The sequence below is a fragment of the Balaenoptera physalus genome (genome assembly GCF_965194825.1).
Source record: "Balaenoptera physalus genome assembly, contig: HAP1_SCAFFOLD_690, whole genome shotgun sequence".
NCBI lineage: Eukaryota > Metazoa > Chordata > Mammalia > Artiodactyla > Balaenopteridae > Balaenoptera > Balaenoptera physalus.
Genome location: NW_028126069.1, coordinates 218,302 through 228,131, shown reverse-complemented (window position 1 = coordinate 228,131; position 9,830 = coordinate 218,302). Strand labels below are relative to the sequence as shown.

Below are 9,830 nucleotides of genomic sequence, written 5' to 3'. Positions count from 1 at the left end.
GAGCTATGTCTAATTTCCAAAAAAATAAACATCAGCCGTAAACACTTGTTGAGAGACGGGTTCAGGGTATAAAGAATAAAAGAAGTGTAAATTCGGGCCTTACCATTCACCATCCATTCCCTCAGGGTTCTGCTATGGTGTATCTTTGAATAAAAAGCACAGTTTGATAAGACTAATTAATAGCTTAAATTCGTTAGACTCCCAAACCTTTTAGAGTAGAAATGTGATAAAAATTGTGTCAGAGATTCTCAACAAAATGTTAGCAAATTGAAGGCAAAAAAGTATAAAAACAATTACATACCATGACCAAACGGGATTTGTGTCAGGTATGTAAGGCTGGTTCAACACTTGAAAATTAATTAATATCCATCCAAGACAAAAAAGGAAAAAAAAAAACCATATAAATACATGCAGAAGAAGCATTTGACAAAATCCAGCATGCAGTCATGAGAAAAACTCTCAGTAAACTAGGAATAGAGAGGGACTTTCTTAACGTGATAAATACGATCTACAAAAAACCAATAGCTAACATCATACTTACTGGAGAGAAACTCAGTGCTTTCCCACTAAGATTAAGCACAAGGCAAGGATGTCCTCCTTTATTATAACTTTTCAATATTGTGCTGCAAGTCCTTGCTAATGCAATAAGGCAAGAAAAGGAAATAAAAGTGTACAGATTGAGAAGGAAGACATAAAGCTGTCTTTGTTCACAGATGACATGATCATCTATGTAGAAAATCTTAAAGAGTTGACCCAAAACTCCTGTAGCTAATAAGTGATTATAACAAGGTTGCAGGATCCAAGGTTAATGTACAAAAGGCAATTACTTTCCTATATACCAATAATGAACAAGTGGAATAGGTTAAAAAAAAAACCCACACTATTTACATTAGCACTGCCAAAAATGTAATACTTCAGTATAAATCTAATAAAATAAGTACAACCTCTATAGGAGGAAAACTACAAAACCATGATGAATGAAGTCAAAGAATAACTAAATAAATGGAGAGATACTGCATGTTCATGAATAGGAAGACTCGGTATTATCAAAATGTCAGTTCTTTCTGACTTAATGTATAGAAACTCAGTGCGATCCCAATCAAAATCCCAGCAAGTTATTTTATGGATATTGGCAAACTGATTCTAAAGTCCATATGAAGAGGCAAGAGACCCAGAATAGCTGTCACCTCACTGAAGAAGGACAAAGTTGAAGGAATGACACTACCCAGCTTGAAGACTTATTATGAAGGTGCAGTAATCAAGACAGGGTGGTACTGGTGAAAGAACAAATAGATCAATGGAACAGAATAAAGAGCCCCAAAATAGACCCACATAAATACAGTCAACCGATCTTTGGCAAAAGAACAAAGGCAATACAAAGGAGCAAAGATAGTCTTTTCATCAAATAGTGTGGAAACAACTGGATGTCCATAGTTAAAAAAAAAAAAAAAAAAAATCTAGACACAGACTTTATATCCTTCATAAAAATTAACTCAAAATGAACCACAGACCTAAATGTAAAACACAAAACTGTAAAACTTCCAGAAGATAACATAGGAGAAAACCTAGATGACCTTGGGTATGGCAGTGACTTTTAAAATATAACACCAAAGGCACAATCCATGAAAGAAAGAATTGATAAGCTAGACTTCATTAAAATAGAAAATTTCTGCTCTGTGAAAATCACTATCAAGATAATGAAAAGAAAAGCCACAGAGTGGGAGAAAACATTTGTAAAAGACACATCTTGTTAGGCTAAAGTGGCAACTTGCAAGCTTCTTACATGTGCAACTGGTGTAATTTATTTTGGTATGTAGTATGAGGTAGAGACTTTAGTTTTCAATGGGTGTGTAGTTTTCTAGGCATCAATTTTAAAGATTATACCTTGACTTTATCACAATCAAACTTCCCAGACATACTTAGAACTATTTGTGGATATTCTTTTCTGTTTAATTTGTATATGTGTTCATTCATGTAGTAATGGTACAATGTTTGAATTGTAGTGGCTTTATAGTTAAGTTATATAGCTGCCTGCTAATTAACAGATACTCGACTTCTAATAAAGTTTATTACTTGTACCTGAATGCCTCCAGATTATGTCCTTCATTCAGACTCTTTACTATTCACTCAATATAAATTCAGAGCTGATATACATTAAAAACTGAACTAAGGTGGCTAACATGTTTTAGTTTTCATCTATATTCCTAGATTTAAAATATGAGAAAGTAATAGAATGCAACATTTTAAAAAACCTCTAATGACTCACATTTTCTATCTCTAATTAAAACAGAATACCCTGTGGAATATCTTTGCATCATTTACCCGGTTTCATTAATTCTGGCTGCTGAAGTTAATTTAAATTCACTCTGGTAAAATGAGAGCTCAGTATAAGCTTTTAAGATACTCAGTGAGACTTACAAATAGTCATCTGCTAGATGGTAAACAGTAAACAGTCTTGTTTATTGCAAATAATCTTAGCCAATAAATGTTATTTAGGCTCCATTTAAGAATAAAGATGTTAATCTGAGATCACAAAACGATCTTTTTGTTAAAGCTAAAAGCAATTCTGCTTTAATTAGTTGCAAATGCAAATATTACCCAACTTCTTTCTCCTTCTTTGATAGTTGTATAGAAATAAAACGAAATATAAGAATGTAAGCCAGGGCTTCCCTGGTGGCGCAGTGGTTGAGAATCTGCCTGCCAATGCAGGGGACATGGGTTCGAGCCCTGGTCTGGGAAGATCCCACATGCCGCGGAGCAACTGGGCCCGTGAGCCACAACTACTGAGCCTGAGCGTCTGGAGCCTCTGCTCCGCAACAAGAGAGGCCGCGATACTGAGAGGCCCGCGCACCGCGATGAAGAGTGGCCCCCATTCGCTGCAACTGGAGAAAGCCCTCACACAGAAACAAAGACCCAACACAGCCAAAAATAAAAATAATAAATAAATAATAAATTAAAAAAAAAGAATGTAAGCCAAACCCACTACAAATGAAACTGCACTACAGGCCCAGTATCTTCAGTGATTTCTAGATGATTTCTATGCTCAAACCTTCATTCTATCCTCTTTTCCTAAACAGAATTGTTTTGTTTTGTTTTTTTGGGTTTTGAGTAACTTTTATTACACAAGGGATTCATATTCTTTATAGAGAAATCATGTAATCAAATAATCCAAAAATAGATTAAAGAGCAGCCATAATTCCACCTCTCAGATATATTATCACTGTATCTATTTTATAGTATAGCTTTCATATATATATTTTTAACATCTTTATTGGAGTATAATTGCTTTACAATGTTGTGTTAGTCTCTGCTGTATAACAGTGCCTCAGCCGTACGTATATATATATCCCCATATCCCCTCCTTTTTGCGTCTCCCTCCCACCCTCCCTATCCCACCCCTCTAGGTGGTCACAAAGCCCCGAGCTGATCTCCCTGTGCTATTTGGCTGCTTCCCACTAGCTATCTATTTTACATTTGGTAGTGTATATATGTCCATGCCACTCTCTCACTTCGTCCCAGCTTACCCTTCCCCCTCCCCATGTCCCTAAACAGAATTTTAAGAAGTTAGCCAAGATAAAATGAGAAACTGATTTAGCCTTAGGTCCCAAATTTACAGCTTCAATGATTTAGGAAAATTCCTTGACAGCTATACTGAGCCTCAGTTTTCACATTTGTAAAAGGGTGAGGATTAAAAAAACTGATACTTCTGGAAAGGCCTGTCATTCTGATTGGATATTTTTTAAATGTTAACTGAAATTTAAATGTATAAATTATAAAAAGAAGATGACAAATAGGCCTATTATCATTTTATTACCCTGGTGGTCCACTGATAGGAGAAGGGGCTTCTCTAAGTAGTTTACTTCATCCTGATTTCTGGACACTCCCTTCTTTAACCTGCTTTTGGATGCAGTGGGTGACATTCTGGCAAGTTTTATTCAATTTCTTTATGCCTTGATTTTAGGAAAGAAGAATAGTAGCTGTGCTGAGCTCTGCCAGGTCAGATAGAATTTTGGAGTATTCTCTTTCTCTCTCTTGTAGACAGCCACTGTCATTTGGTAAGCCATAAGCCTTCCTTTGCTTTGACTGTGGTTAGTGTGTTTGCTGGATTTCTAAAATATATTTTTAGTGTTTACTTGTTTAGATTGAAAAGATTGGGCTATATTTTTAGAAGTTTACCCCTTCTTTTTGGAAGGCCTTTTAAGTTGTGTTATTGCATGCAAGAGAGCTAACGAAATTCTGGACTCCATAGTTTCGTTTTTACCTTTTTTTTTTCTCAGACTTTGAACCAACAATGGCTAAGAATGAAAGGAACTCAGACCCAAATATTTTTTCCCTTGTAAAGCACAGAGAATATGGGAAAAAATGAAATTGGGAAATTGTTTTGCTCCTCTTCCTCCTCCTTGTTGGTCAGTTACCTTAATCGTCCACCTCACTTTGTATTTCTAGCCTGGCTTCAGAAAGACCTGAATTTGATGAACTACACACTGTTGGAGTAGTAGATTGCTAGAAGGAACCAAGATCCAGACAACCTTCAATGGTGGCTTCATGGAATTATATTCAAGAAGGATGGTCCAGCCAATTTCCTCACTTCCATTGTGAAAGGAGTTCCCTATTCCTAAGAAAATGGACCTATGTCCGACTGACACAGAAGATGGAGATTTATCCCAGTGTATTTATATATGTATATATATTAAAATTATATATATATGTATATATTTATATATATATAATGCCTAATGGAAATATCTCAGATGGTCTATGTTGTGTTTTTTCTTTAATTTTACTTATAAAATTGTGACCATTTTTTAACTCAAAAGAGGAGAACCTTAAAAATTAATTAAAAAGACATTCTCAGTAGTCTAAGGTTCAGAGTGACTTGGCAGAGAAAATTGCTGAATGGTTAGGTAACAGTGCTGGTATGCTTGGCTATTGTAACACTTTACATTTGAGTTTCTCTTCCTTGAAATTACAAGAAGTATATGACTCAAGAGAAAGACTGATAATTAGGAATATTCTGCTTGCTTTTTATATAGCCTATTGAAGAACACTTTGATTAATTATTTGGAGGTCATAGGAAGGAAACTTCATGATCTAACTTTTGAACAAGTAGTGTTGCAACACAAAGCTATGACTTCAAATTAAAAAGGAAATTTGAAATGACCTATTTCTTTTGGCATCTCAATCCAGAGATCTGTCAGTAAAATGAGTCACTTTTCAGTCAAATGGGTGGTCAGCAATATAATTTTTTATTGGGAAGCTGAAAGACACCATTGCCAATCAGAGCATCTGCAGTGTTAACATCTATATTTGAGCATCTTTCGTTTTCCCAAGGGGTGCACATGAGAAGAAGGAAGGCAGAGAAATGCACTTGAATAAAGCTTTTCAAGATGGATAGAACAGACAGCATTCCCAGAGGCAGGTCAAGTTCAACCCAAGAACAACTCTCTCAGTGCTTTCACAACTAGTTAAAATACAAGACCAGTAGTAACTCAGCTCTCAAATCACTGCTGAAATCAAGCAGAAGGTTGTTAATATTGATACGGTTAACATACATCAAATAGGATTACTGAATTTTCTGAATCCAAAAGTTCTCCACAGTGTTGACATTTCCTCACTGAACTCCCAGGATTGTTTGGTTTCAAAGGCTGTTGGGCTCAAGACGCATTTTGTTTTAAATAATCCTTCATAAAAAGTTCAGCTTTCAGTCTAATATGATTGAAACCCAGCTTGAGTGTGTTTTATAATGCACTGAACTGGAAAGACTATGGGCATTGAATTATTCAAAACATGGTAGGCGAAGGAGTGATATGCGGGGAGGACGTGATCAAAGAAATCAGTGAGACTTGATATGTCTTGTTATCTCATTTTATTTACCTGTTAGAACTCTTCCGAATATTAGAGGAAAGAAATCAATATCAATTTTCACCTGTCACGTTCCACACTTCAATTATTAACGAATGTCAAATTTAACCACAGTTTTCTGTACCACCTGCTCTGCAATAATATTTCTGAGCCTTTATTAAAAATGTAAAATTGTCATTGAATTTCCAAATATGATTCTGCAGTGGCTAATTCAGCTTGTTTTATTAATAAGCAAGTTCTGATGAGTAATACTAATTTAATACGCCTGCATGTAAGGTTAAAGTGTAAATTATTGCTGCCGAAGGTGATGAGATATGACTGCGATGTGGTGGTAGGGCACTCACCTTCCTGAACGAACCCTGCGAGCACACAGTTCTTGGGAGAAACCAGTACTTCATAGAGTAGCAAATCTGATATTATTTTGCATGTCTCCTGTAGCAGTGGAATGCCCACACACACACACACACACACACAAACATGATCATGGGTGAAAAAACACACATGCGCACCTTAGATGCTTGCATTAATTTCTGAATATAGTTCCCCGGAAAGAAAAAGCTTTACTGATGATTTGTATTTTTATAGTTTATTACTTTATCCATACTAAAACACTTCATGAAATCACTTCCTGTTTTGTTGTCCATGGAATCCTTTCAATTTTGAGATGCGAAATCGAAATCGAAATAATGATTATAGTCCTTGGCCATGAAAGACTTAAGTTACAGAGAGCCCGGTGACTGGAAGTCAGAGCTGCCACGGAATTATTCCCTGCTCAGGAGACCATTAGAATATCACTGTGTACCCACTTAAGGATAGAATGCTGCTATTGAGAAACTAGCTCTCTTTTATTTATGCTAAAAGGAGAGAACAGTAGGGGACCTTGGCTGTGTGATTGTATGAGACTTTCTCTGTTTTGTACAATAAGCCAAAAACTATACATGAAATAGCCTCGGGCCTTTTGTCTTTTGTACCCAGCTCTTTCCTGTATTGCTCCTGATCAATTACACTTAAATCAACAAGAGTTGCTTGAACATTTTGACAGGTGTGTTCCCCATACCCTGAAGCATTTTTAAAGGGTTACTGAGATAAAGCTATTTCAAAAAATACTCCCTCCAAATTTTTTCAGGGTGGCATCAATGAAAGTAACTTAGAGGAAAAAAACTCCACCTTGAGTTCCTGGCCTACCACTCTAAGGCCAGGCAAGCGTAAACCTTCATAGCAAAACCTAAGTTTGCTCCCAGTTGAGAATTTGGTTTCCATGGTCTTATATAAAAAGTATATGGAGACTTTAATTCCCTATAAGCCCTTTCCAAAGAGTAAATACAGTTCATCATTCGTAAGAGATGATGAAAATTACAATTTTGTTGAATAGGTGGAATATATATTATATATAATATATATATTTATTTTTAATATATATATAAAATATATAAAGTTACTATTCAGAGTCCTAAAACATGGATTTTTCTTACTTACCAAGAATGAACAGTAACTTGATCTCTAAACACAATAAAGCACCTGGTCATAGCAGAATCATAACAAATATTTGATATCAGAATGAATTCACTGTTCAGGTGTAAAGAGGGAATACCTTCAGTTTTCCTCTTTCTTGTACCCCGTTATTGCATCCTGGACAGAGGGGATTTTCTTGATTTTAATCTAAAGGAGAAATGTTCACTTTTGTTAAGATGGAAATTGACAGCCTCAGTAGGCAGAGGCACTGTTTTTATTTGGCTGAATTCCTGTTTCTAGTGATAATTCAAGGTGTAATAGGGTTTTCTCTGCCACTCCAAAATCTGAAAATGATCAGCATCTCACCAGAGTTTCAGGACAGCCCATTACCTATTCTGTGGAAAGGATATTCAAAATACCATGCTTCATCAATGTCTTCTTTGACTTATTCATCAATGGACAACTACTGAGTTAAGACAGTGTCTTATCCTTGCTTCAAAAAAATAAAAACAAAAAACACCCACAAACACAAAAAAACTGTTAACGATGAAAACTTATTATGCCAGGACTTAGTATGGCCTGACATGAAAATTTAGTTTCAGAGGCTTTTGTGAATATACCAAGGAAAGAGGACCTAGGTGTATCTTATTCCCACAGGCCGCCAATAAATATTTGCTAAACGGAGAAAAAATTAATATATAGTATTGGAGAGAACCTGACAGATGCTTAACATTATTGAGTGATAGCAATGCCCAAACTCATCTGTGATCAAACACTATGAAGTATCCTCCTAACGATAAACTGATTACAAATAAGAAGTGAAAATTCAATTATGGAGATACTTTCAGTTTCAGCCCTGATATGCAAAAAGCTTGGAAGTTGTCACTGTATCTTGTCCTTACAAGATAATGCTGTAAAAAATGAAAATCAATGACTTTTCTCAGACATGATTAATAAAACATGTAACTATGAAAGAATTTTAAAACTGTAATTATGTATGTGTATATATGTGTCTCTGAAAAATCTGTCAAAACTGAGGCTATCAGTATAAACTCATTTAACTTCTATCTCTTCTTACTTTTATTTCCTCACAAACTTACCAGTATCCATCCAACACGAAGGATACAAGTGAGTTTTATATACTGTGCAAGGTTTTTTTCTAATTCATATGTCCATGTTTCCCCAGTTCTCTAAATTATTATCTACATCTTCAGGATCTCCTTTATCAGTTTCTTCATTTCAACATATAAGATATAAGCCCGTCTCATTCTAAAAAGTTCTTTTTTGCTAATTATTTTCTCTTTTCATCCAAACTCCTTCAGAGCAGCCTATTCCCACTGTCTTCACTAGCCCCGCCTGGCCCCCACAGGCAGCCCTACACCCTCAATTTATCGCCATCTGGCTTTCTTGTCCACCACTTCACTGAACTGCTCTAAGGTCACTGGGGACCTAACTGCCCAAATCCAATGGACACTTACATTCTCTGAAGGATGACACTGTCATCTACTTCCTCCTTCTTGAAACTCTATCACCTCTCTCCTTCCCAGAATTCTTTCTCTGCTTATTACTTAAACGTTGTCAGTACTCACAATTCTCTGAAATCTCATCCATTTTCATGATTTTAATGACTGCTAAGTGCTGATGACATTCAAATTTTTATCTTTCCATGTCTTCACGTGCAGGTCCAGTTATCTACCAGTTTGTCTCCTGAATTCTACAGGTGCTTTAAAATTCTACATGTCCAGAACTAAAGTCTTTTCCCCAATTCAGTTCTTTATCCCCTATTTCCAAACTCAATGATACCACCTCCCAACCTTAGTCACACAGATGGGGGTTCAGCCTCCGCCTCCTACTTCTTCCTTACTTCCCAAGATCAAGTCTTGCTTGTAATTTCCTAAATAAAATTAGAACTTATTTCCTCCCTTCATCTATACCTTATTTCAGACCCCTTTCTATTACCTGGTCTAGAAGTTACCAAATTGCTGTTTGGTGGAACCAGTTGTTAGACACTTCTATTAAAAAAGGACTCTAAAGTCAAATAGCTTTGAGGATGGCTGTGTACCATACGCCTGCTGTGACGATCCAGAATGAACATTAGCCTACAGCAGCCCCGAGAAGCTGTACAGTAAAGAAACCTGATTACCTTTACTTAAGCTAGGTTCTCCCTACTGCCAGCCGATAAACCTTTCAGTAGGGACAGGAGAGGAGGTGGCAGCATGAAAGTCCGACTCGAAAATAAAAAACACTGCTCCTCAGAAGAGTGGGGCATAATTGTCTCCAGGCTTCTTCAGATTCCTCATCCATACTGACGTCAGTGGTCTAAAATGCCACCTGAACTTGTCCTTTCCATTCTTAGCTATTTTCTGAGGAAACCAGCTCCACGCACATGGATGGCTAAGACCCGCTCTCCTCCTCCTCGCTGCCTCCTTTAGGGGCGCTTGCCACTGCCTGGTGACACTGCACTGATGCGCCAGAGCCTGTGCCTGTGGCTCCGTAACACACCCCTCGCACACTCA

The 9,830-nt window shown here is 36.6% G+C and overlaps 1 long non-coding RNA gene across 1 annotated transcript; it reads left to right on the top strand.

The window, feature by feature from the left end:
* Positions 1–3,615: 3,615 nt before the first annotated feature.
* On the top strand, positions 3,616–6,814 carry LOC309653617. Its single transcript, XR_014259280.1, has 2 exons — positions 3,616–4,055; positions 4,447–6,814. It is a non-coding gene; the product is annotated as an uncharacterized lncRNA (long non-coding RNA).
* The last annotated feature ends 3,016 nt before the right edge of the window (positions 6,815–9,830 follow it).